The sequence below is a fragment of the Ranitomeya variabilis genome, chromosome 5 (genome assembly GCF_051348905.1).
Source record: "Ranitomeya variabilis isolate aRanVar5 chromosome 5, aRanVar5.hap1, whole genome shotgun sequence".
Lineage (NCBI taxonomy): Eukaryota > Metazoa > Chordata > Amphibia > Anura > Dendrobatidae > Ranitomeya > Ranitomeya variabilis.
The window spans coordinates 13499113-13526162 of record NC_135236.1 but is presented as its reverse complement, the minus strand read 5'-3'; positions in this window follow the sequence as shown (position 1 = coordinate 13526162).

Genomic DNA, 27050 nt, shown 5'->3' with positions numbered 1-27050 from the left:
GGGCCACATATGCTGCCTGGGGCCCCTGTGCTCTGCCTGGGGCCCCGTGTGCTGCCTGGGGCCCCTGTGCTCTGCCTGGGGCCTTATGTTCTGCCTGGGCCACTGTGCTCTAACTGGGGCCCCATATGCTGCCTGGGGCCCCTGTGCTCTGCCTGGGGCCACTGTGCTCTGCCTGGGGCCCCATATGCTGCCTGGGGCCCCTGTGCTCTGCCTGGAGCCCCTGTGCCATGCCTGGGGCCCCATGTTCTGCCTGGGGCCACTGTGCTCTGCCTGGGGCCACTGTGCTCTGCCTGGGGCCCCATATGCTGCCTGGGGCCCCTGTGCTCTGCCTGGGTGTAGGACACTGGTGACGTCACTTATCTCCGGACATTAGCTCCGGACATTAGCTCCGGACATTAGCTCCGGACATTAGCTCCGGACCAAGCCACGGAAGTTGGCACAAATTGCAGGAAGTAGTATTCTAGGCAATTATATATTAGATACAGATACATATGGTGTGTATTTGTTCTGTTTCAAGTGAATAGGGAGTAGGTTTAGATTGTCTTACCTGTCTCCTGCCCTGTCTAACTGCCATGTTATAACTGCGTCATACTTAGAAAAAATATATACTTTGGAAAAAAGTACACAAATAATAGTGCACGAATGCACCCCTGCACGAATGCATCCCCAAGTTATGTCCACATTTATAGAAGGCTAGCTCTTAGATCTCTTTTTTTTTTTTTTTTGGGGTGTTTCTCCCCCTCTTGTTACCAATCAATCTAACTCAGTTGAGACAGCAGAACACAATAAATGTAGTGATCAGATAAACAAATGTCCAGGTCTACATGGATCATAAACCCCTTTGAAAAAGTTATGTGATCTCTCTACATAGGGACAAGCAAAAGTGAGTTAAATATCTATAAACACAAACAAATGCATAATAAGATGACTAACATATATAGCTATATGCTGGATTCAATGCCGAAGATAGAATGAATCAGATACCATCCAAGCCGCTTGCTGTCAGGGAATGGAGCAATAGACATAGCAATAGACTGTGTTGAAATTGATGCCGCTTTGGTGGTGTATGTCAATCATTTTTGGAAATGTGAAAACTCATGGTTGAGTGTCCATCTGCTGTATTGGGTTTAGAGAAAGACCTGTTTGTCCCTATTAATTATTTCTACTGTGGTGATATTGATGCCAGTTTTGTGGTGTAATTTCTTTAAATGTGAACATTCCTGGTAGGGTGTCCATCTGCTGGATTGGGTGTAGTGAAAGACCTGTCAGTCCCTATTATTAGGGTTGAGCGACTTTCATTTTTTTAAGATCGAGTCGGTTTTTGTGAAACCCGACTTTGTCCAGAGTCGAGTCGAGTGCAGTCGGCCGATTATCGTGAAAAGTCGGGGATCGACCGAAACATGAAACCCAATGCAAGTCAATGGGGAAGCATAGTCGGCAGTGAGTGGAGGCCAGGAAAACACCTACAGTGCCTATTTTAATGCCAAAAACATCCATTCTTGTTTCTGAAGCTTGTCAATCTTAATTAACTTTATAATAATAGTTGTTCATTAGAACTTGGGGGTCATTTGGCAAAAGTTGTGGGGGGTAGGGCTGGTTCAAGGTTTTAGTGGGCCCAGGAAACGTGGACTACGTCACGGCGGTGGAGCAGGGAGAGGTAAGTATTTCAATGTTGCAAGTGCTGTGATCCTGAGCAAGCAGGGGGGCCCACTCGTTCGCATTGGCACTGGCACAGGGCCCCTCAAAGTACAGCGGTGTGTTTGCACAGCAGGGGCACCTCCCACCGGCAGCGACACTTTAGCGTACTCTGTGGGGCCCTGTGCCTGTGACGTCGCCAACGAGTATGCCCCCTACCTGTTAAAGAAACCTGCACTTTCATCTGCACCTTCCTCTTTGTCCCTGTGTAAGGTGGTATAGTATGCGGGAAGGGGAACCTGACTTTCAGCAGGGTCAGATTCTGGCTGTGTAGAGTGCAAGGGGAATGTAGTGGTCTAGGTCAATGTACCAGCAGACTCATCTAGCAGTGGCTGGGCAATGGGCAGGATGAGGAGGAAACAGATATAGGGCCAAAGAATAAAGTAGGCTAAATGCAATTCAAAATTGGTAACAGGACTAACCAGGCGGCATTGCTTAGTTCAGTGGAGGACAACTGTAATGAGAGGCAGACACAGTTAGTAGGCCCAACCCAACTAGTAGGCCCTATGCAGTTTAATATTACAAATGAAGGCCGAAAGCCTGAAGATTAAAGGTCAGGAAAATAACACAGGACAACACCAAGGTGCGGCACACACCGTTACTAGGCCCCAACCACCAAACTTTTTTTTTTTTTTAAAAAAGCACTTAATGAGAGCCAGAAGGTTGAAGCTCAGATTTATACAGTGGAGGACAATTTGAATTAGGGACTGCAGACAGACTTAGTAGGCTGTCCCCTGTGGACCATGCATCCACCACATTAACCCATTGCGCCGTAATGGACACGTAACCTTCCGTGGCCATGCCTACAGGTCCATGCGTCTGTTGTCAGGTGCACCTTTGTACTCACAGATTGCCAGAGTGCATGGACAATGCGGTCTTTTACATGCTGGTGGAGGGTTGGGATGGCTTTTCTCGCAAAAGAAGTGTCTACTGGTTAGCTTGTAGCGTGGTACAGCGTAGTCCATCATGGCTTTATTAATATTAAATAAAATATATAAATAGGCTCTATGAACTTTTAAATAGGTTCCAGGGGTACACGGGCAGCATTGGTGTGGTCAGCGGAGGACGATTGCAAGGAGGGACCGCAGACAGGCGTACTAGGCCTAAAATAAATAAAAATAGGCTCAAGGCACTTAGAGTTATCTTGCAGGGGTACACAGGCAGCATTGTTGTGGTCAGTGGAGGAGGATTGCAAGGAGGGACCGCAGACAGGCTTACTAGGCCTAAAATAAATAAAAATAGGCTCAAGGCACTTAGAGTTATCTCGCAGGGGTACACAGGCAGCATTGTTGTGGTCAGTGGAGGAGGATTGCAAGGAGGGACCGCAGACAGGCTTACTAGGCCTAAAATAAATAAAAATAGGCTCTATGCAGTTTTAAATAAGTTACATGGGTACACAGGCAGCATTGTTGTGGTCAGTGGAGGAGGATTGCAAGGAGGGACCGCAGACAGGCTTACTAGGCCTAAAATAAATAAAAATAGGCTCTATGCAGTTTTAAATAGGTTACATGGGTACACAGGCAGCATTGTTGTGGTCAGTGGAGGAGGATTGCAAGGAGGGACCGCAGACAGGCTTACTAGGCCTAAAATAAATAAAAATAGGCTCAAGGCACTTAGAGTTATCTCGCAGGGGTACACAGGCAGCATTGTTGGGGTCAGTGGAGGAGGATTGCAAGGAGGGACCGCAGACAGGCTTACTAGGCCTAAAATAAATAAAAATAGGCTCAAGGCACTTAGAGTTATCTCGCAGGGGTACACAGGCAGCATTGTTGTGGTCAGTGGAGGAGGATTGCAAGGAGGGACTGCAGACAGGCTTACTAGGCCTAAAATAAATAAAAATAGGCTCAAGGCACTTAGAGTTATCTCGCAGGGGTACACAGGCAGCATTGTTGTGGTCAGTGGAGGAGGATTGCAAGGAGGGACCACAGACAGGCTTACTAGGCCTAAAATAAATAAAAATAGGCTCAAGGCACTTAGAGTTATCTCGCAGGGGTACACAGGCAGCATTGTTGTGGTCAGTGGAGGAGGATTGCAAGGAGGGACTACAGACAGGCTTACTAGGCCTAAAATAAATAAAAATAGGCTCTATGCAGTTTTAAATAGGTTACATGGGTACACATGCAGCATTGTTGTGGTCAGTGGAGGAGGATTGCAAGGAGGGACCGCAGACAGGCTTACTAGGCCTAAAATAACTAAAAATAGGCTCAAGGCACTTAGAGTTATCTCGCAGGGGTACACAGGCAGCATTGTTGTGGTCAGTGGAGGAGGATTGCAAGGAGGGACCGCAGACAGGCTTACTAGGCCTAAAATATCTAAAAGTAGGCTCAAGGCACTTAGAGTTATCTCGCAGGGGTACACAGGTAGCATTGTTGTGGTCAGTGGAGGAGGATTGCAAGGAGTGTCTGACACAGTTAGTACTCACAAAAAATAAATAGATGTTAATGTCTCGCAAAACAACAACAAAAAAAAAAAGTGTGGCATACTTAGGTACAGGGGTGGGCTCATCTGCTGAGTTTCTGACATAGTAATTTGGCAGTAAGTATTTACTGGTGTCAATATAGGACACTGACCCAGACTACTTTAACTAGCATCATAGATGTCAACAAATTGGTATTGTCAGTGCCAGGCATTGAATGATGTCAGCGCCTAGACTAAACATTGGTGGAGCTGTGAGAGATAATTTTGCACATGGTAGAGCACAGTTTGAGCTGGGGGGGGTGAACTCTCTTGTGGCCGGCGGTACCATCCCAGGGCCCCTCATGTTACAACGGTGTGTCTGACGTTGGGTGCGCGCCACCACCGCCAGAGACACTTTATTGTACTATGAGGGACCCAGTGGCAGTGCCGTCGACCAAAAGCGGGCACACCCACCTCTTCAGACAAACGGCACTCTAACGGGTGCTTGCGCCAAGTGGCGAGACCATGGCCCCGTGGGGGGAGTTTTCCCATTGAGGGAGGTGTAAACATGTCGTATGCTGGACAAACAGCTGCTGCAAATTAAGAGATTGGAACACTCAGTAAGACCATTCCACAAGCAAGACCTTTTTATAGGAAAGCTAGGTGTCAGCCGGGAAAGGTGGGGCAAAATAATTTGAAATCCAGGAGTGGTTCATTTAAATGAAGGTTAGATCATCCACATTTTGGGTAGCCAGACGAGTCCTTTTTTCGGTTAATATTGAACCAGCAGCACTGAATACTCTTTCTGATAGCACACTAGCTGCTGGGCAAGCAAGCTCCTGCAATGCATATTCTGCCAATTCAGGCCAGGTGTCTAATTTGGATGCCCAGTAATCAAATGGGAATGAAGGTTGAGGGAGTGAGGGAGAACATCGATAAGGGATGAAAAATAGTTAGTAACCATACTGGACAAATGTTGTCTCCTGTCACTTTGAATAGATGCTGCAGTACCTGTCCTGTCTGCGGTCATTGCGAAATCACTCCACAACCTGGTCAGAAAACCCCTCTGTCCAACGCCACTTCTGATTTGTGCACCTCTAACACCTCTGCCCTGTAGCCCCCTGCAGCTCGTGTGAGAACCATCACCGGCGCTGTGTGCTGGGAATGCCTGAATCAAACGGTCTACAAGAGTTGCTTGTTTGGTTGCTAATATTTGTTCGAGGTTCTCATGTGGCATAATATTTTGCAATTTGCCTTTATAGCGAGAGTCAAGGATGCAGGCCAACCAGTAATCGTCATCGGTCATCATTTTAATAATGCATGGGTCCCTTTTGAGGATACGTAAGGCATAATCCGCCATGTGGGCCAAAGTTCCAGTTGTCAAATCTGCGGTTGTGCTGGTTTGAGGGGCAGTTACGGGCAAATCTACGTCACTTGTCTCCCTTAAAAAAACAGAACCCGGCCTTGCAACGCCACTAATTTCTGTTGGCCCAGGAGAAGCTTCCTCATTAAAAAAGTACTCATCCCCATCATCCTCCTTGTCCTCCTCATCCTATTTGCCCGCTACCGCGTCCTCTATACGGCCCTGATCAGACAATGGCTGACTGTCATCAAGGCTTTCCTCTTCCTCGGCTGCAGACGCCTGCTCCTTTATGTGCGTCAAACTTTGCATCAGCAGATGCATTAGGGGGATGCTCATGCTTATTATGGCGTTGTCTGCACTAACCAGCCGTGTGCATTCCTCAAAACACTGAAGGACTTGACACATGTCTTGTAGCTTTGACCACTGCACACCTGACAACTCCATGTCTGACATCCAACTGCCTGCCCGTGTATCCTCCCACAAATACATAACAGCAAGCCTCTGTTCGCACAGTCTCTGAAGCATGTGCAGTGTGGAGTTCCACCTTGTTGCAACGTCGATGATTAGGCGATGCTGGGGAAGGTTCAAAGACCGCTGATAGTTCTGCATACGGCTGGAGTGTACGGGCGAACGGCGGATATGCGAGCAAAGTCTGCGCACTTTGAGGAGCAGGTCGGGTAACCCCGGATAACTTTTCAGGAAGCACTGCACCACCAGGTTTAAGGTGTGAGCCAGGCAAGGAATGTGTTTCAGTTGGGAAAGGGCTATGGCAGCCATGAAATTCCTTCCGTTATCACTCACTACCTTGCCTGCCTCAAGATGTACAGTGCCCAGCCATGACTGAGTTTCTTTCTGCAAGAACTCGGACAGAACTTCCGCGGTGTGTCTGTTGTCGCCCAAACACTTCATTGCCAATACAGCCTGCTGACGCTTGCCACTAGCTGTCCCATAATGGAACACCTGGTGTGCAACAGTGGCAGCTGCGGATGGAGTGGATGTGCGACTGCGGTCTGTGGATGAGCTCTCGCTTCTGCAGGAGGACAAGGAAGAGGAGGAGGGGGGGCGATTGCCTACAGCCAACTCTTTCCTTGACCGTGGGCTAGGCAGAACTGTCCCAACATTGCTGTCCCCTGTGGACCCTGCATCCACCACATTCACCCAGTGTGCCGTGATGGACACGTAACGTCCCTGGCCATGCCTACTGGTCCATGCATCTGTTGTCAGGTGCACCTTTGTAGTCACAGACTGCCTGAGTGCATGGACGATGCGGTCTTTAACATGCTGTTGGAGGGTTGGGATGGCTTTTCTAGAAAAGAAGTGTCGACTGGGTAGCTCATAGCGTGGTACAGCGTAGTCCATCAGCGCTTTGAAAGCTTCGCTTTCAGCTAACCGGTAGGGCATCATCTCTAATGAGATTAGTCTAGCAATGTGGGCGTTCAAACCCTGTGTACGCGGATGCGAGGATGAGTACTTCCTTTTCCTAACAAGAGTCTCATGTAGGGTGAGCTGGACTGGAGAGCTGGAGATCGTGGAACTAGCGGTGGTGCTGGTGGACATGGCAGACTGAGAGAGGGTTGGAGATGATATTCTTGCCGGTGCCCTACATGCAGTGTTTCCTACTACGAACCTGGTGATTCCCTGACTGCTTTGGCCTGGAGACAAAAGCTGCACAGATACTGCAGGTGTTGCGGGAAATGGTGGTCTTACAGTGAGGGAAGGGATGTAGCGTTGCTGACTAGCTTCATTGGCCGAGGGTGCTGCAACCTTTAGGCACGTTTGGTAGTTAGTCCAGGCTTGCAAATGCATGGTGGATAAATGTCTATGCATGCAACTTGTATTTAGGCTTTTAAGATTCTGATCTCTGCTTAAGGTAGTTGAACAAATATAAGGGTTGGGGGTCACTTGGGGAATAGTGATCACAAAATAATAAGTTTTCATGTAACCTTTAATAAGATGGGTAGTAGGGGGGTGACAAGGACACTAAACTTCAGGAGGGCAAATTTCCAACGTATGAGAGAGGATCTTGGTGCAATTAACTGGGACGATATCCTGAGACACAAAAATACACAAAGAAAATGGGAGACATTTATTAGCATCCTGGATAGGACCTGTGCACAGTATATACCGTATGGGAATAAACATACTAGAAATAGGAGGAAACCAATATGGCTAAATAGAGCTGTAAGGGGCGCAATAAGGGACAAAAAGAAAGCATTTAGAGAATTAAAGGAAGTAGGTAGTGAGGAGGCATTAAATAAATACAGAAAATTAAATAAATTCTGTAAAAAGCAAATCAAGGCAGCAAAGATTGAGACAGAGAGACTCATTGCCAGAGAGAGTAAAAATAATCCCAAAATATTCTTTAACTATATAAATAGTAAGAAACTAAAAAATGACAGTGTTGGCCCCCTTAAAAATAGTCTGGGTGAAATGGTGGATGAGGATGAGGAAAAAGCCAATATGCTAAATGACTTTTTTTCATCAGTATTTACAAAAGAAAATCCCATGGCAGACAAAATGACTAGTGATAAAAATTCCCCATTAAATGTCACCTGCTTAACCCAGCAGGAAGTACAGCGGTGTCTAAAAATAACTAAAATTGACAAATCTCCGGGCCCGGATGGGATACACCCCCGAGTACTGCAGGAACTAAGTACAGTCATTGATAGACCATTATTTTTAATCTTTAAAGAGTCCATAATAACAGGGTCTGTACCACAGGACTGGCGTATAGCAAATGTGGTGACAATATTCAAAAAAGGGGCAAAAACTGAACTCGGTAATTATAGGCCAGTAAGCTTAACCTCTACTGTGGGTAAAATCCTGGAGGGCATTCTAAGGGATGCTATGCTGGAGTATCTGAAGAGGAATAACCTCATGACCCAGTATCAGCACGGGTTTACTAGGGACCGTTCATGTCAGACTAATTTGATCAGCTTCTATGAAGAGGTAAGTTCCGGACTGGACCAAGGGAACCCAGTGGACGTAGTATATATGGACTTTTCCAAAGCTTTTGATACGGTGCCACATAAAAGGTTGTTACATAAAATGAGAGTAATGGGGATAGGGGAAAATATGTGTAAGTGGGTTGAGAGCTGGCTCAGGGATAGGAAACAAAGGGTGGTTATTAATGGAGCACACTCGGACTGGGTCACGGTTAGCAGTGGGGTACCACAGGGGTCAGTATTGGGCCCTCTTCTTTTTAACATATTTATTAATGACCTTGTAGGGGGCATTCAGAGTAGAATTTCAATATTTGCAGATGACACTAAACTCTGCAGGGTAATCAATACAGGGGAGGACAATTTTATATTACAGGATGATTTATGTAAACTAGAAGCTTGGGCTGATAAATGGCAAATGAGCTTTAATGGGGATAAATGTAAGGTCATGCACTTGGGTAGAAGTAATAAGATGTATAACTATGTGCTTAATTCTAAAACTCTGGGCAAAACTGTCAATGAAAAAGACCTGGGTGTATGGGTGGATGACAAACTCATATTCAGTGGCCAGTGTCAGGCAGCTGCTACAAAGGCAAATAAAATAATGGGATGTATTAAAAGAGGCATAGATGCTCATGAGGAGAACATAATTTTACCTCTATACAAGTCACTAGTTCGACCACACTTAGAATACTGTGCACAGTTCTGGTCTCCGGTGTATAAGAAAGACATAGCTGAACTAGAGCGGGTGCAGAGAAGAGCAACCAAGATTATTAGAGGACTGGGGGGTCTGCAATACCAAGATAGGTTATTACACTTGGGGCTATTTAGTTTGGAAAAACGAAGACTAAGGGGTGATCTTATTTTAATGTATAAATATATGAGGGGACAGTACAAAGACCTTTCTGATGATCTTTTTAATCATAGACCTGAGACAGGGACAAGGGGGCATCCTCTACGTCTGGAGGAAAGAAGGTTTAAGCATAATAACAGACGCGGATTCTTTACTGTAAGAGCAGTGAGACTATGGAACTCTCTGCCGTATGATGTTGTAATGAGTGATTCATTAATTAAATTTAAGAGGGGACTGGATACCTTTCTGGAAAAGTATAATGTTACAGGGTATATACACTAGATTCCTTGATAAGGCGTTGATCCAGGGAACTAGTCTGATTGCCGTATGTGGAGTCGGGAAGGAATTTTTTTCCCCATGGTGGAGTTACTCTTTGCCACATGGGGTTTTTTTGCCTTCCCCTGGATCAACATGTTAGGGCATGTTAGGTTAGGCTATGGGTTGAACTAGATGGACTTACAGTCTTCCTTCAACCTTAATAACTATGTAACTATGTAACTATGTAACATTTTTGACAGATGACTTTGCGCTGATCATTAAAATGTCAGACTGCACTCTTTCTACTATCGGATACCTTTTCAGGCATTGCAGACTGAGCTTCTTTAACCGGATGGCCACGCTGTCCTCCAACTGGTTTTGGTTTTGCCACGCGTTTTTGGCCAGATACGGGCCTGGCAGATGGAACCTGTTGTGATGTTGATGCATGCTGCGGCTCTTCCTCCTACTCCACTTCAGAACTACTGCCGCCTGCACCCTGTTCCCCCAATGGCTGCCAATTGGGGTCAAGAACTGGGTCATCTATGACCTCCTCTTCTATCTTGTGTGCAACTTTGTCTGTGTCACCGTGTAAGCCGGTGGTATAGCGTTTGTGACGGGGCACCATAGGTTCAGCTGGGTTTTGATTCTGGCTCAGTACACTGCGAGGGCAATGTTCTGGTCTGAGTCAAAGGAACAGCATAGTAATCTGGCTGTGGCTGTGCATCAGTGCACTCCATGTCCGATTCAACTTCTAATGGGCATGGCCTGTTAACTGTTTCACTGTCTAACCCAGGAACGGTATGTGTAAAGAGCTCCATGGAGTAACCCGTTGTGTCTCCTGACGCATCCTTCTATCTTGTTCTGGGTGAAGAAGACAAGGAAGCGACTTGTCCCTGACCGTGAACATTCACTAACGACGCGCTGCTTTTACATTTTGCACTTTCAGAAGAGGAGGCAAAAGAGCTAGAGACTGAGTCAGCAAGGAAAGCCAAAAATTGTTCTTGCTGCTCCGGCTTTAAAAGCGGTTTTCCTACTCCCAGAAAAGGGAGCGTTCGTACTGCTTTTACCACGACCACCTGATGCTCCACCAACACTACCATCATTACCAGCTGACAATGACCGCCCATGGCCACGACCTCTTCCACCAGACTTCCTATTGTTTGCAAAACGTAACCAAAGTAACGGTATTTGTTACTGTAAAACAACTTATAAGGTGAACTCTAACTTCTGTAGGATTTATATACACCTTTATAGGTGGCTGACACTGAAAGGAAAACCAGGCCCAATGTTACACACTAGGTTTTCTGTGCCCCAATAATTTGAGACAGATGGCACACACACGACCGACACTCAAGCAAAAATGCCAATCTTAATCTCCCACTATTTATTTATTTTTTTCAGGGAGAATAAAAAAAAATAAAAAATGGCCCAGTATTACACACTAGGTTTTCTGTGGCACACAATGAAAGACAGATACCACACACAGCACTGGCACAGAGGCAGACTTGCCAATCTTTATCTCCCACTATTTATTTATTTTTTTACAGGGGGAATTAAAAAAAAAATGGCCCAGTATTACACACTGGTTTTCTGTGGCACACAATGAGAGACAGATGCCACACACAGCAATGGCACAGAGGCAGACTTACCAATCTTTATCTCCCACTATTTATTTTTTTTTTTACAGGGAGAATTAAAAAAAAAAAAAAAAAAGGGCCCAGTATTACACACTGGTTTTCTGTGGCACACAATGAGAGACAGATGCCACACACAGCAATGGCACAGAGGCAGACTTGCCAATCTTTATCTCCCACTATTTTTTTTTTCAGGGAGAATTTACAAAAAAAAAAAAAAATGGCCCAGTATTACACACTGGTTTTCTGTGGCACACAATGAGGGACAGATGCCACACACAGCAATGGCACAGAGGCAGACTTGCCAATCTTTATCTCCCACTATTTATTTATTTTTTTACAGGGAGAATTAAAAAAAATGGCCCAGTATTACACACTGGTTTTCTGTGGCACACAATGAGAGACAGGTGCCACACACAGCAATGGCACAGAGGCAGACTTGCCAATCTTTATCTCCCACAATTTTTTTTTTCAGGGAGAATTTACAAAAAAAAAAAAAGGGCCCAGTATTACACACTGGTTTTCGGTGGCACACAATGAGAGACAGATGCCACACACAGCAATGTCACAGAGGCAGACTTGCCAATCTTTATCTCCCACTATTTGTTTATTTTTTTACAGGGAGAATTTAAAAAAAAAAAATGGCCCAGTATTACACACTGGTTTTCTGTGGCACACAATGAGGGACAGATGCCACACACAGCAATGGCACAGAGGCAGACTTGCCAATCTTTATCTCCCACTATTTATTTATTTTTTTACAGGGAGAATTAAAAAAAAAATGGCCCAGTATTACACACTGGTTTTCTGTGGCACACAATGAGAGACAGATGCCACACACAGCAATGGCACAGAGGCAGACTTGCCAATCTTTATCTCACACTATTTTTTTTTTCAGGGGGAATTTACAAAAAAAAAAAAAAAAGGACCCAGTATTACACACTGGTTTTCGGTGGCACACAATGAGAGACAGATGCCACACACAGCAATGGCACAGAGGCAGACTTGCCAATCTTTATCTCCCACTATTTATTTATTTTTTTACAGGGAGAATTAAAAAAAAAAATGGCCCAGTATTACACACTGGTTTTCTGTGGCACACAATGAGAGACAGATGCCACACACAGCAATGGCACAGAGGCAGACTTGCCAATCTTTATCTCCCACTATTTTTTTTTTTTCAGGGAGAATTTACAAAAAAAAAAAAAATTGCTCAGTATTACACACTGGTTTTCGGTGGCACACAATGAGAGACAGATGACACACACAGCAATGGCACAGAGGCAGACTTGCCAATCTTTATCTCCCACTATTTATTTATTTTTTTACAGGGAGAATTACAAAAAAAAAATGGCCCAGTATTAAACACTGGTTTTCTGTGGCACACAATGAGAGACAGATGCCACACACAGCACTGGCACAGAGGCAGACTTGCCAATCTTTATCTCCCTGCAGTAATCTCAGAAAAGTATGGCAGGCAGCTATAAAAAGGACTGCTGCACACAAAAGTGTGGACAAACAAACAAGATAGCTGTGCAGAAAGGAAGGAACAACAGGATTTGTGCTTTGAAAAAAGCAGTTGGTTTGCACAGCAGCGTACACACACAGCAACACAGCTATCAGGGAGCCTTCTAGGGCAGCCCAATGAGCTACAGCGCTGAGGAAAAAAAATGTAGCTTCCACTGTCCCTGCAAACAAAAGGTGGTGTTGGACAGTGGAAATCGCTACAGCACAAGCGGTTTGGGGGTGAATGTACCCTGCCTATCACTATCCCTGCTTCTGACAAAGCAGCAGCAACCTCTCCCTATGCTCAGATCAGCAGCAGTAAGATGGTGGTTGGCGGGAACGCCCCTTTATAGCCCCTGTGACGCGGCAGAAAGCAAGCCAATCACTGCAATGCCCTTCTCTAAGATGGTGGGGACTGAGATCTATGTCATCACGCTGCCCACACTCTGCGTCCACCTTCATTGGCTGAGAAATGGAGCTTTTAGCATCATTGAAACGCGACTTTGGCGCGAAAGTCGCGTACCGCATGGCCGACCCCTAACAGGGATCGGGTCGGGTTTCATGAGACGCCGACTTTGCCAAAAGTCGGCGGCTTATGAAAATGACCGATCCGTTTCGCTCAACCCTACCTATTATACTATTTGGGGGTCTCTTTTATTCTGGTCCCAGCCTGGTGTCCTGGTGAGCCCATTCTACTTTGCGGTAAGCATGCCTTGCGGTGCCTATTAATAGTGACTGTGGTCACTTTACTGCACTTATTAGCTATATGGCGTCTTGCGGTTATGTACACCACTAGTCTGCGGTTTGGTGCAGACTGATTGACTATTTGGGCTCCATTCACCAGTGGGAAATTCCGTCCTCATCCTTTATGCACCTTGTATGTAGTTTCTATTTATGCTCTATTTATATGTAATTGATGCTTGTATTTATACATTGTATATTTAATAAACTTTGATACCCAGTATACTCCTTTATCCTCCTTGTTTCTACTATTATACTATTTCTACTGTGGTGAAATTGATGTCACTTTGGTGGTATCTGCCAATAATTTTTGGAAATGTGAACACTCCTGGTTGGGTGTTTATCTGCTGGATTGGGTGTAGTGGAAGACCTGACATTCCCTATTACACTATTTCTACTGTGGTGAAATTGATGCCAGTTTTGTGGTGTCTTCCAATAATTTTTGGAAATGTGAATACTCCTGGTTAGGTCTCCTTCATGCGTGTTGCCTGTAGTAGTAGATTTCCAAGACCGTCAGTCCTCCACTTTTCTGCACTCAACTACCCATCTTACTATCTTTACATTTTTCTGACAATGGTAGTCTAGGAAACTGATTAATTTTGGATGAATTTCTGGTACAAATTAGTAAAGCCCAGAAAACGTTGTAAATGCTTCAGGTTCTCGTGATAGTCCTAATGAAGGACAGCTTGAACCTTCTAACTCGAAGATGACAACTGGTACCCCAACAGCTGTACCTCTTGGATGGAGAAAACACATTTTTCTAGTTTGGCATATAGTTTGTTATCCCTTAATATTTGCAACACCTGTTTAATATGCCCCTGATGTGTCTCAAAATCCAGTGAGTAAACCAAAATATCGTCCAGATAGACCACCACTATCCTACCCTCCAAATGATGCAAAATATCATTAATGAAATGTTAAAAAACCGCAGGTGGATAGGTCAAACCGAAAGGCATGACCAGACTCTGGAAATCACCCTCAGGGGTATTGAACGCCATTTCCATTCATCCCCCTCTCTGACTCTAACCATGTTGTAGGCCCCTCCTAAATCCAACTTGGAGAAGACCTTAGCACTCGCGATCTGGCTGAACAGATCCGGGATGAGTGGAAGAGGGTATGGATCCTGGATGGTAATCTGATTTATTAACTGGAAATCTAAACGGGGACTAAGGGTACTGTCACACTCTGCAACTTTCCAACGATCACGACCAGCGATACGACCTGGCCGTGATCGTTGGAAAGTCGTTGTGTGGTCGCTGGAGAGCTGTCACACAGACCGCTCTCCAGCGACCAACGATGCCGAAGGCCCCGGGTAACCAGGGTAAACATCGGGTTACTAAGCGCAGGGCTGCGCTTAGTAACCCGATGTTTACCCTGGTTACCAGCGTAAAAGTAAAAAAAAACAAACAGTACATACTCACATTCCGGTGTCCGTCAGGTCCCTTGCCGTCTGCTTCCCGCTTTGACTGAGTGCCGCCGTAAAGTGAAAGCACAGCACAGCGGTGATGTCACCGCTGTGATCTGCTTTCACTTTACGGCTGGCAGTCAGTCAGTGCAGGAAGCAGACGGCAAGGGACCTGACGGACACCGGAATGTGAGTATGTACTGTTTGTTTTTTTTTACTTTTACGATGGTAACCAGGGTAAACATCGGTTTACTAAGAGCGGCCCTGCGCTTAGTAACCCGATGTTTACCCTGGTTACAAGCGAACGCATCGTTGGATCGGTGTCACACACACCGATCCAACGATGACAGCGGGAGATCCAGCGACGAAAGAAAGTTCCAAACGATCTGCTACGACGTACGATTCTCCGCAGGGTCCCTGATTGCTGCTGCGTGTCAGACACATCGATATCGTAACGATATCGCTGGAACGTCATGGATCGTACCGTCGTAGCGACAAAAGTGCCACTGTGAGACAGTACCCTTAGACCGCTATCTTTTTTCTTCACAAAGAAGAACCCTGCCACTACGTGCAAAGATCAGAGTTGGATATGTCCCTACTCCTGATTTTCCACAATGAAATCCCTCGTGGCTTGTCTCTCAGTGCCAGAAAGATTATACAGTCTGGACTTTGGAAGTTTAGCTCCAGGGATCAGGTTAATAGGACAGTTATATGTATGGTGAGGAGGCAAATCCAGACACCTTCTCTCAGAAAGAAGTCCTCAAAACCTGAAAAAATGAAGGTACGGTTACTGTGGAGACTGTAGAAAGAGAAATATTTAAACAGTTCTTATGGCAGTAATCTCCCCACTCAATGATATCCCTGGCTCAGTTTTGCTCTCCAGCACCACTTCTGCTGTCAGGACAAACCGGGAACTGCAGGTTGATGATAAATGCACGCCTTGCTTATTCAACTCCAGACTACAAAGTGTTAACTGAGTCTCCTTTTGCTTAGGCATCAAAAGACAGGCCCCGATAAAATGTCCCTTTTTTTCCACATTAAACACACTCCCTTCTTTTTGCGAATCTCCAGGGAATTGTTCAATGCAGAGGCACCCCTAACTGCATGGGTTCCTCCATCTTCCCCAGAATTGGTTCACCACTAGACAGCTCCTGAAGATGTCTATCAACACGTATAGCCAATGACATAACAGCCTCCAAGGATTCATGGGTTTCATACACTGCTAAAGCATCCTTCAACCTTTCAGTAAGGCCATGAAGAAATTGGCTTCTGAGAGTCCGGTCATTCCATTTTGTATCAGTTGCCCATCTGCGGAATTCGGAGCTATAAAGGCCCCGTCACACACAGCGACGCTGCAGCGATACAGACAACGATGCTGATCGCTGCAGCGTCGCTGTGTGGTCACTGGGGAGCTGTCACACAGACCGCTCTCCAGCGACCAACGATGCCGAAGTCCCCGGGTAACCAGGGTAAACATCGAGTTACTAAGCACAGGGCCGCGCTTAGTAACCCGATGTTTACCGTGGTTACCAGCGTAAAAGTAAAAAAAAAAAAACCTACATACTCACATTCCGGTGTCCTTCAGGTCCCTTGCCGTCTGCTTCCCGCTCTGACTGAGTGCCGCCGTAAAGTGAAAGCAGATCACAGCGGTGACGTCACCGCTGTGATCTGCTCTTACTTTCCGGCCGGCAGTCAGTCAGAGCGGGAAGCAGACTGCAAGGGACCTGAAGGACACCGGAATGTGAGTATGTACGGTTTGTTTTTTTTTACTTTTACGCTGGTAACCACGGTAAACATCGGGTTACTAAGCGCGGCCCTGCGCTTAGTAACCCGATGTTTACCCTGGTTACCAGTGAAGACATCGCTGAATCCGTGTCACACACACCGATTCAGCGATGTCAGCGGGACCTCAACGACCAAAAAAAGGTCCAGGCCATTCCGACACGACCAGCGATCTCACAGCAGGGGCCTGATCGCTGGTACGTGTCACACATAGCGAGATCGCTACTGAGGTCGCTGTTGCGTCACAAAACTTGTGACTCAGCAGCGATCTCGCTAGCGATCTCGCTATGTGAGACGGGGCCTTAAGTCTCCACTGACCGATTCCCCTGCTGAAGGCTACGCAACCAGGACTCAGTTAAGGAGACTTGTTCATCATAGATAAGGGCTACAGCCCCCAAAAATTCCTCCACAGACTGGAGTCAAACCAGTTGGTTGCTCATCATTTCCGGAGAAATGAGGATGAATTTTAAAATACAGTTTTCAAGCTTCCTTGAACACAAAAAACTTGTCTCTACCTCCGGAAAACCTGTTCAGGAGAGAAACCTTGGGTTCCAGCTGGACAGGCCTACCTGCAGAGACACCAAGATTAGTGACCTGCAGCCGCTGTTGCTGCTGCTGAACCTCATACCGGAGGTCATTCACCCCCAGAGACAGACAGTGAAACTGCTCCTCCAGCCCTGCAACTGAATCCATAACCCAGAGAGAAAAATCACCCTCAAGGGAAAAAAAATACACAAATAAAACCACAGGTCAGTTTTTTTTTTCTAAATAAGCACGGCTGGTGATAATGTCACATGCAGCACCTCCTCCCCAAGGCTGTAACAGGCTCTGCTTAAGCAAATTTATCTAGGAGGCAAACTGCACGTCATGGCACAGTTATTGAGAGGAATTAACAGAAAGGAAAGATACAGGTGCCTCTCTACCCCAACACTTCAGATTCTTGCCTACCATAGAAACCTTCAAAAAGAACCTGAAGACTCACCTTTTCCGACAAGCCTACAGCCTGCAGTGATCCTCAACCTACTGAACCGCCACACAACCAACTCCAACCTCTCCTAGTGTATCCTCACCCATCCCCTGCAGACTGTGAGCCCTCGCGGGCAGGGTCCTCCAGCCTTATATACCTGGGTGCCTTGTTTTTTGCTCATGTTTAATGTATTTGTCTATATTTGCCTTCTTTTTCACATGTAAAGCGCCATGGAATAAATGGCGCTATAAAAATGTATAATAATAAATAATAATATTAATAAATTTTGTTTATATAGCGCCAACATATTCCGCAACACTTTACATTATAGAGGGGACTTGAACAGACAATAGACATTATAGCATAACAATAAACACAGATCAAAACAGATACTCTGCTTGCAAGCTCACAACCTACAAGGAAAAAGGGGAGACACGAGAGGTGGATGGTAACAATTGCTTTCGTTGTTCGGACCAGCCATTATATCCAGTAGTGTTCGGCGGAGAGCAGGTGCTCCCCGTACTAAGTCCTGCTTTTCTCCTTCTGAGCATGCCCAAGGGAAGACCTCTCATTGGAGGTCGGGGTCACACGCTCAGGTCCTGTAGCAGCTCCTATTGGTCCACTAGGAAGGTACTGGAGAGCGACAACTATAAAAGGCTTGCATGGCCACACGGCCATGTGCTAGTATCATTTGCGTTTGGCTGTTGCCAGTGGATACTCTACCACTCAGTATATATGTGGTGAGAGTCTGTTTTGCTTTGGGGCTCTACACTCAGGCAGGCAGCTAGCGTCAGTGGGGGCAATTAGCCTTTGGCTTAGCATCTGGTTCCTTCATGTGTGCGGTTAGCACAGAACAGTTCCAGAGCAAGCACAACCCTAGTCAGGGTATTATTCTCTGTGTACAGCACAACTCTGTGAGGCAACAGAGCTCGCTTTCATTTCACAGGGTGTGAAATATAACCCACGTGTGAGCTCAGTGTCCATCCGCCATCACTTTGCTGCAGGTATCTCTGCACGCTGGACCCCGGGCTGCGAACGCACCTCGTAACAATCTCTCTATTACTTGGTGCGTTCTGCTAGCCCTAACACCGCATATACTCAAGTATAAGCCGAGGCATCTAATTTTGCCATGGAAACTGGGTAAGCTTATTAAATCGAGTTTAAGCCGGGTATGCATTGTCCCCTCATCCCTGTCCTGCTATATGTGGCTCCCTCCGTCCTGTCCTTGTATATGTGGCTCCCCCGTTTTGTCCTGGTATGAGTGGCTTCCCCATTCTGTCCTGCTATGTGTGGCTCCCCCGTATTATCCTATGTTTGGCTTCCCCACGTCCTGTCCTGGTATGTGTGTCGCCCCTGTTGTATTCATGGCTCCCCCGGTTCTGCATGGCTCACCCCCATTCCATCATTGTATGCATGGCTCACCCCCCATCCTACTCACCCTCCTTACGCCGTCACAGCATCTCAGTTGTCCCGGTGCGGCAGCTCTCCCTGTGCTAAGCGGTCACGTGGTACTGCTCATTAAGGTAATGAATATGAGCTCCATGCCTATGGGAGTGGAGATGCGTGCAAATTCATTACTTTAATGAGCGGTACCACGTGACCGCTTAGCCCAGGAGGAGCTGCTGGGACGGAGATTCGGGGACAGCGATGCAGCGACGATGTGAGGAGGGTGAGTATGATGTCTTCTGTTAGCCAGCTCCTGCCGCTGCTCAGCCGCTCCACCTTCCCCGCCGGCTTTCTGGACAATGACTTGTGTATAAGTCGAAGGGGGTGTTTTCAGCACAAACAAATGTGCTGAAAATCTCGGCTTACACACGAGTATATTCTGTAAGTATTTAGAAATTTGCTGAACTTTGCATTTAGGAAATAAATGCAAAATAATTAAAATAAAATCAGACTGAAGATAAAGATAACATCAAACAATGTGTATTTTGGTAAATAAACAACAGCATCATGAAATCCCCAGTACAAAAGATACAATTAGTCTTTTTTCTTCAGGACTCAGACAATAATTAAAATAGTAATAACTGCACATAATAAAGTCCCCCAAGGGCTAGTTAACAGGTCATAAATGACAGATCTCTATGGAGCCTTATTTCTGCCTGTATATAAACTCCCTTTTCCTGCAATATCATGTATATCTATCAAATAATTTCAAGACGGAGGACGGTTAAGTAAAACCGGACCCCTCCCTCTCCAATAGGAACGTTACAGAATAATGAAATTCCAAGATGAAGTCAGAACAAGAAGTATCAGGTAATTGAAATGGAATATTAATAATACTATGGTAATACTCTTAAATACTCTCCCTAACTTTGTAAATGAAAATTACTATTTTTTTTTTTCAGTTTTAAGAACAAACTATTACAGAATGGCCAATAAAACCCTTGTGAGTGAATTCTTTCTGTTGGGCTTCCAGAATCTCCACCAGTACTGCATTTTTCTTCTATTTCTAGTCTTTGTGGTTTACCTGGGCACAGTTATTGGAAATGTGTTGATATTTCTTCTCGTGTCCACCAACCACTCCCTCCAGTCACCAATGAACTTTTTTCTTGGCCAACTCTCGTTATGTGACTTGCTGATCAGCACAAACGTTGTCCCTAATTCTATGAATGTGATATTAAAGAATGGGAGCCATATCTCTTTCCATGGTTGTCTCATCCAGTTATTTTTCTTTGGGGCCTCAGCTATGATTGAATGTAGTCTTCTCACTGTGATGTCCTATGATCGATACTTAGCCATCTGTAACCCGCTACATTACACTGTCATTATGAACACACGTCTTCCTTATAATTTGGCTCTTTGGTCATGGACATCCGGTTGCGTTTGCGCTTCCATCACTGATGTAATTGTGCTGCAGCTGAACTTTTGTTACAGAAACGTCATTGACCATTTCTTCTGTGACCTTGGTCCTGTTATTGAGCTCTCCTGCTCGGATCCGACAGTTGTCAGAATTGAAGTTTCTATTGTTACCATTGTCTTTGGACTCTTTCAGTTTTTGTTCATCGTTGTTAGTTACATCTGCATCCTGAGATCTATACTCCAGATTTCCTCCTCTTTGGGGAGGCAGAAAGCCTTTTCCACATGTAGTGCACATCTTACCATAGTTTCAGTATATTATGGGACACTTATTATTCTCTATATGTTTCCAGGAAAATATTTTGTCAATTTCAACAAGGCTTTATCATTCTTGAACACGGTGGTGACCCCACTGTTTAATCCTATCATCTACAGTTTGAGGAGCACAGACATCAGGAGAGCCATTACAAAGCTGCTTTGTCTACATGCTAAAAGATACAAGTAACATGCACTTACACAGTGAACTTGATGAATTTTGTGAAAATTGCTGATTTCAACTAAAATAGGTGACTTTTAGTTAGTTGAGTGAGCTTTAATGTTGACCGATCGTTTAATTGACCATATTCTAAAATGGAGTTATTGTTATTGGAATGTTTTAGTCCTAAAGTCAGGTGAAAGATCTTTTATCCATGAGTGATCTTTCTTTGTAAGAACATTGCCAGAAACTGGTTCATTCATTAGCCAGGGTCGTTTATACGGTATGGCCTTGAGTGACTGTAGTTACTAGTATGGGCTACAATGCTTATGGCTGTGTTGGTGTAATGATCGCTCACCAGTTGATTCATTCAACAGCTGTCCAACCATAAACCTTTGTCTATATGTGGTCACTTTTTGGTTTAATTTGCAACACAGTTAAGGTTTCATAAACCAAAGCAGCTGTATGAACATACACACGTGGTCAAAATTGTTGGTACCCCTCCTTTAATGACAGAAAAATCCACAATGATCACAGAAATAACTTTAATCATACAAAAGTAATAATAAATAAAAGATCTAGGAAAATGAACAAATGAAAGTCAGACATTTCTTCTCAACTATGCTTCCACAGAATTTTTTAAACAATAAAACTCATGATGACTGGATGACCCTACTTATAATTTTTTCCTACTATTGCACTATCTGCAAAGATTTTATGAGTGCTGAAGTACAGTAACTACACTTTCAAAATAGTTACATTTAAAAGAAATACATCAACTTCACTTTAAAAATATTTATGTTCAAAAACTTTTTTCTGGTTTCAATTATTCATGCATACGGTTTAAGAGGGTCATTGTTACATTATGTTATTAAAATTACAAAAATGCATTGAAAAGTTTGTCTGGATTAAATTACTGATACATACAGTATTCCATGCTCTGAGGCACATTTTGGTGGTATATAACACTACAAATAAGCAGTGAAAAATTTGTCTGGGTTTAATTACTTAACAATACAGTATTATGTGCTTTCTGTTACATGTTGGTGCTTTTTAAAACTTAAAAAAACTTTGAAAAAATGTTTATGATTTCAATGATTCATCCATACACTGTAGCTCGGTTCTTGCTACTTTAAGGAGCTCTATAAAACTGAAAAATAGCCTTCATTAGGTTTTTATGGATTAATTGGTTCATCTATGCACTTTAATGTGCTTGTTGGTACATTTTGCTGGTATATAAAATTCAGAAAAAATGCTTCCTAAACTTTTTATGAATTCAATGATTCATCCATGTACTTCAAAAAATTAACAATTGTCATAGATACTGTAGAACTTGATTTGTGAGAAATTTTGTTGATTTGAAAGACAAAAACAAAATTGGCCTGCTACAGGTGTACAAATTTGGTTGTTCAAAAATGTACTATTGTTATATATATATCTATATATATATATATATATATATATATATATATATATATACACGGTAGAACTTGATTTGTGTGCAAGTCTGTTGGTTTGAAATAAAAACTAAAATTGGCCTACTAAATGTGAAAAAATGAGGTTGTTCAAAAAATTAATATTTTACTACTATTTACTATTGCCTGCTGCCGGTTAGCAAATTTGGTGCAACATTACTTGGTCCGCAGCCTCCACTATTTCTCCTGGTGTGGCGTCCCAGTCTCATCCCAGTGTAAGGTGACTGAGTAAAGTAGTCATGGGTGAGCTGCTACTTCTTCACACTCTGGCAAGATTGAAGGAAAATTGTGTCCCAGTCCTAGTATGCTGTGGTGTGTGAGGTGCTTCACACTTACTTGTGGCCTGTTGGCCTCCACTGTCTCCAGACTTTCATGTTCCAGAACCATCACAGCAAACAGTCCAGGGACCACTGAATTTGTTAGAACAGTCAAACCTTTACTTGGCAGCTTATGGCAATTAAAAAGAGGCATAGAGGATGGGGAGTAGCAGATTACAGTCTTTCCCACAGGTACCAGACATAGCTTCAGCCCTAATTCTCAGTATGGGTGGAGCATCCCTCTAGCACTAGAAATTCTTCTCCACCATAGGCAGTGCACCTAGATTCCACTACCACTCACCTCTGAGAATTTGAGTCCATCTTTCTCTGAAACACCACAGGCTCAGTGAGCCCAAAGGCTTGAACATAACTTTCAAAGTTCCAAGGCCACGGATGAATTCTCAAGAAAGAATTTTTTTGCAATCCACAGTCCTGAGTAACAGGCTAACGTCATCCCTAGCAGCCTACTGCCAATGACTAGAGATGGGCAGACCCCTGGATGTTAGGGTTAGGCTGAACAGTTAAATAACATTGTATTCAGGTACCAAAACAATACTTGAACACGAACCCCATTCATTTGAATGGGGGACAGAATATCCAGTGTTTGTCATGCTGTAATGTGCATGACAGTGCAGCAAACACTGTCTCTGATCGGCGACAAACTCATTACCTCTGGTCAGACAGCCACCGAGTCTGCAGCTGTGTTCGGAGGTAAAAAGTTTATCTTCGGCCCCTGGTGTTGGCTGATGGGACTACTGCTCCAATCAGCCTATGCCTGCTGCCGCTAATAGCAGTGATAGTTGTAGTCAGCTGATGGTAGTGTTAATATCACACACAGTGTGGGAAGACTAAGTGAAACATGAGGGGAAGAGGGAAAGAAAGCCCAAATGCTAGTGAAAGAGGGAGTGGAGACCCCTAGGAAGATCTAATAGCTCCCTGCCTCCCCTACCGTAACCATATTGGTTCAACCCAATCACAGAGTAGACACCTAAGCCCTGTATACCCCTAAAGCTAGGCCATGAATAGGGAAGGTGTGGATGGGCACTGGTCAGTCCCGACTAAACACTATAGATAAGATGGGAGACAAACAAGGAGAAGCAATTTAACTTGAGCAGACTCCAGAGAGATAACACCAAATGACCTCCAACAGCACCAGAGAGGAGGTAAGCTGACTGCTATAGCTACAATTCTTTACAAGGGGAAAATGGGAATATCACTGGTGACTTCCTGAAGCAGACTGGGAGTCTATAGACACCCAGGTCCAGGGGTGTCAAATAGAGCCGGAGGGAGGTTGCCACTTGGTCCAAAAGTCAGAAGGATTAAGAACGTGTCTGCAATGCCAACCTTCTGCAGCCAGATGCAGAGCGACTGTCTGTAGCAACTGACCCATAACAGTACCCCACTTTCTACGAGTGGCCTCCAGACACTCAGAACCAGGTTTCTCAGGATAAGAGGTGTGGAATGAATGAACCAGCCTGGGGGCATTCACCTCTGATGCTGAAACCCACATCCTTTCCCCTGGGCCATAGCACTTCCAGTGCACCAGGATTGTAGGGAACAACGTTGGAGACGAAAATTTACAATCCTCAAAATCTGAAACTCTACATTTCCATCAACCATTATTGGTAGCAGCGGTAGGGGTGAGGACTCAAGAGGTTTCACAAATTTCTTGAGTAGAGACCTAAGAAAGACATTGTAGATCTTAAGGGCCTGGGGTAGCTCAAGATGAAACACTGCTGGGTCAATGACGGCGGTTATTTTAAAAGGGCCAATAAATCTAGGTCCAAATGACCAGGATGGAGTCTTCAACATGGCAAGTGTTTTCTGTCTGCCATACGTTTGTACCTGTCTCCCATGATCTTTAAGTTATTCAGAACTAGAAATGAGCTAGTTTGTTAGGAGAATGATCGCCAAACATAAATTCGGCATGAATATGCTACTTTCGGATTTGTGATCGTAAATCCGAGCAAAATTTCATAAAATCATTTAAAAATCGGTAACATTCGGTAAAAGTGCGGGAAAATATTTGCGTTGCCACCAAAATATATCCCGCACTTTAGCAACGATAATGGTAGTGTAGTGAGCATTAGGCACATGTTTGATTAAGGGTGGGGTTTGCAGAGCTCAGAGGCGCAGCGTTCTTGGAAGCACAGCACAGCAGTAATTTTTTTCCCTTACTTTATGTGTGCACATTGCAGCTAGCCAATCAGGGCGCAATAAATACCCACAATGTCCTGACACAACGGCTTGTGTCATTGGCTGCTGAAATCCCATTTCCCTCTGCACATAAAGAGCGGACATCTTGTTTTAGTGCCATTTTGACACTGTAACTAAATAGATAAATGGAGGGCACCACAAGATATGTCAAGAAAAGGGGAGGGTTCACTGTGGACTTGTAATTAAGCATGAGAAAAAAACAAGAGAAAGATCATGCCCACATGAATAGGAACACCTCCAAACATATATCAATATCAAAATAATTTTTATTGGCAATAAACCTCAAAGACTACATATACGTGCATACAAAGAACGACACCACAAAACGATTAAAAACACTTAAAAACTGCAAACATGCAAAACAACATGCCTATATTAGAGTATTTATCAAATCCTAAAATGAGGAAAATGATAACCCACAAAACATAAGCTTCCCACAATAAGGTGATCACGAATGATCAAGCTGCACAGACAGAATGCAGAGGTTAATAACCACTCAAGGGTGTGGTGTTCATGTTGCAATACCATAACTCCCCAGAATAGGATGCATAATTGATGTGCAAAGAAACTTCAACAGTATCAAGACCCTAGTCATATGGCAAAAAATACCCTGGTAAAAGAATGCACCAAGGATGAAAAGCACTTAGATAAATGACTAAAAGATGGTGCATATAGGATCTGCAAGAGGAGGGGAGAGCTAGATAATACAAAAGCCCAAAGACCTCAATCCCATAAAAAGTCCCCCATCATACCAGCAGTCCAAAGCCATAGAGAGGATCTATGTGAAGCAGGGAAGCAAAGTGTGGGTAAGGCTCCCACGCGTATCGCCGCCCGGGTAGCGGCTTCCTCAGGGAAAATATATCATCATTTTGACACTGTAACAGCGCAGAGAGGCTGCTCCTGATGCTGGCACTGTTAGCAGCAAGATTTCAGCTATTTATTTAGGAAGTTGTACATCAGTCACATAGTGTAGCTAGATAGTGTCCAGTGTGGCTGTAAAGTTTACCTTCTGGATTTTTTTTGGGGTGGGCATAACTGAGCTTCTCAGACAAAGCCAGCAGGGCACATGTCCTACAAGTGTGTTGTTCGCTGCTTCTATTGTATTCCATACACGAGTATAGCATTCTAAATTATATTATATCAGTAGCTACAGTAAATGTGAAAAATCCTGCTGTATCCCACATTGTAGCTAGTTAGGGTACTGTCACACTATACGATTTACCAACGATCACGACCTGCGATACGACCTGGCCGTGATCGTTGGTAAGTGATTGTGTGGTCGCTGGGGAGCTGTCACACAGACAGCTCTCCAGCGACCAACGATGCCGAAGTCCCCTGGTAACCATGGTAAACATCGGGTTACTAAGCGCAGGGCCGCGCTTAGTAACCCGATGTTTACCCTGGTTACCAGCGTAAAAGTAAAAAAAAACAAACAGCACATACTTACATTTCGGTGTCTGTCCCCCGGCGCTGTGCTTCTCTGCACTCTCAGCCCCAGCCGGAAAGCACAGCGGTGACGTCACCGCTGTGCTCGCTTTCTGGCCGGCAGGCGCTCACAGTGCAGGGAAGCACCCTGGTTACAAGCGAACGCATCGCTGGATCGCTGTCACACACAACGATCCAGCGATGTCAGCGGGAGATCCAGCGACAAAAGAAAGTTCCAAACGATCTGCTACGACGTACGATTCTCAGCAGGATCCCTGATCGCTGCTGCGTGTCAGACACAGCGATATCGTATGGATATCGCTGGAACGTCACGAATCGTACCGTCGTAGCGATCAAAGTGCCACTGTGTGACAGTACCCTTACGTAGGTGGTTGTATATCAGTCAGATAGTGTAACTAGATAGTGTCCACTGTGACTGTTAAATTTACCTTCCAGCATTTTTTTTCTTTTTTGGACATTACTGAGCTCCACAAAGAAAGCCAGCAGGGCACGTGTTGTGCACTGCTTCTATTGTGATTGATGCACAAGTATAGCATTCTAATTCTCATGTAGCTAGTGAAAAAATATTAAACAGCCTGCTGTATCCCACCCTGTCATTTATTGCTCTGGTAAAATAAAACTGTCTGCAGACCTAACACACCATAAAAAAAGTTATATTTTTTTCTGTTGTTAAATGGAAAACAACCTTCTGTATCCCACATTGTCATTTTGTGGTGGTGATATGAACCTGTCTGTAGACCTAAGGCACATAATAAAAAACTATAATTTTTCAGTTGCA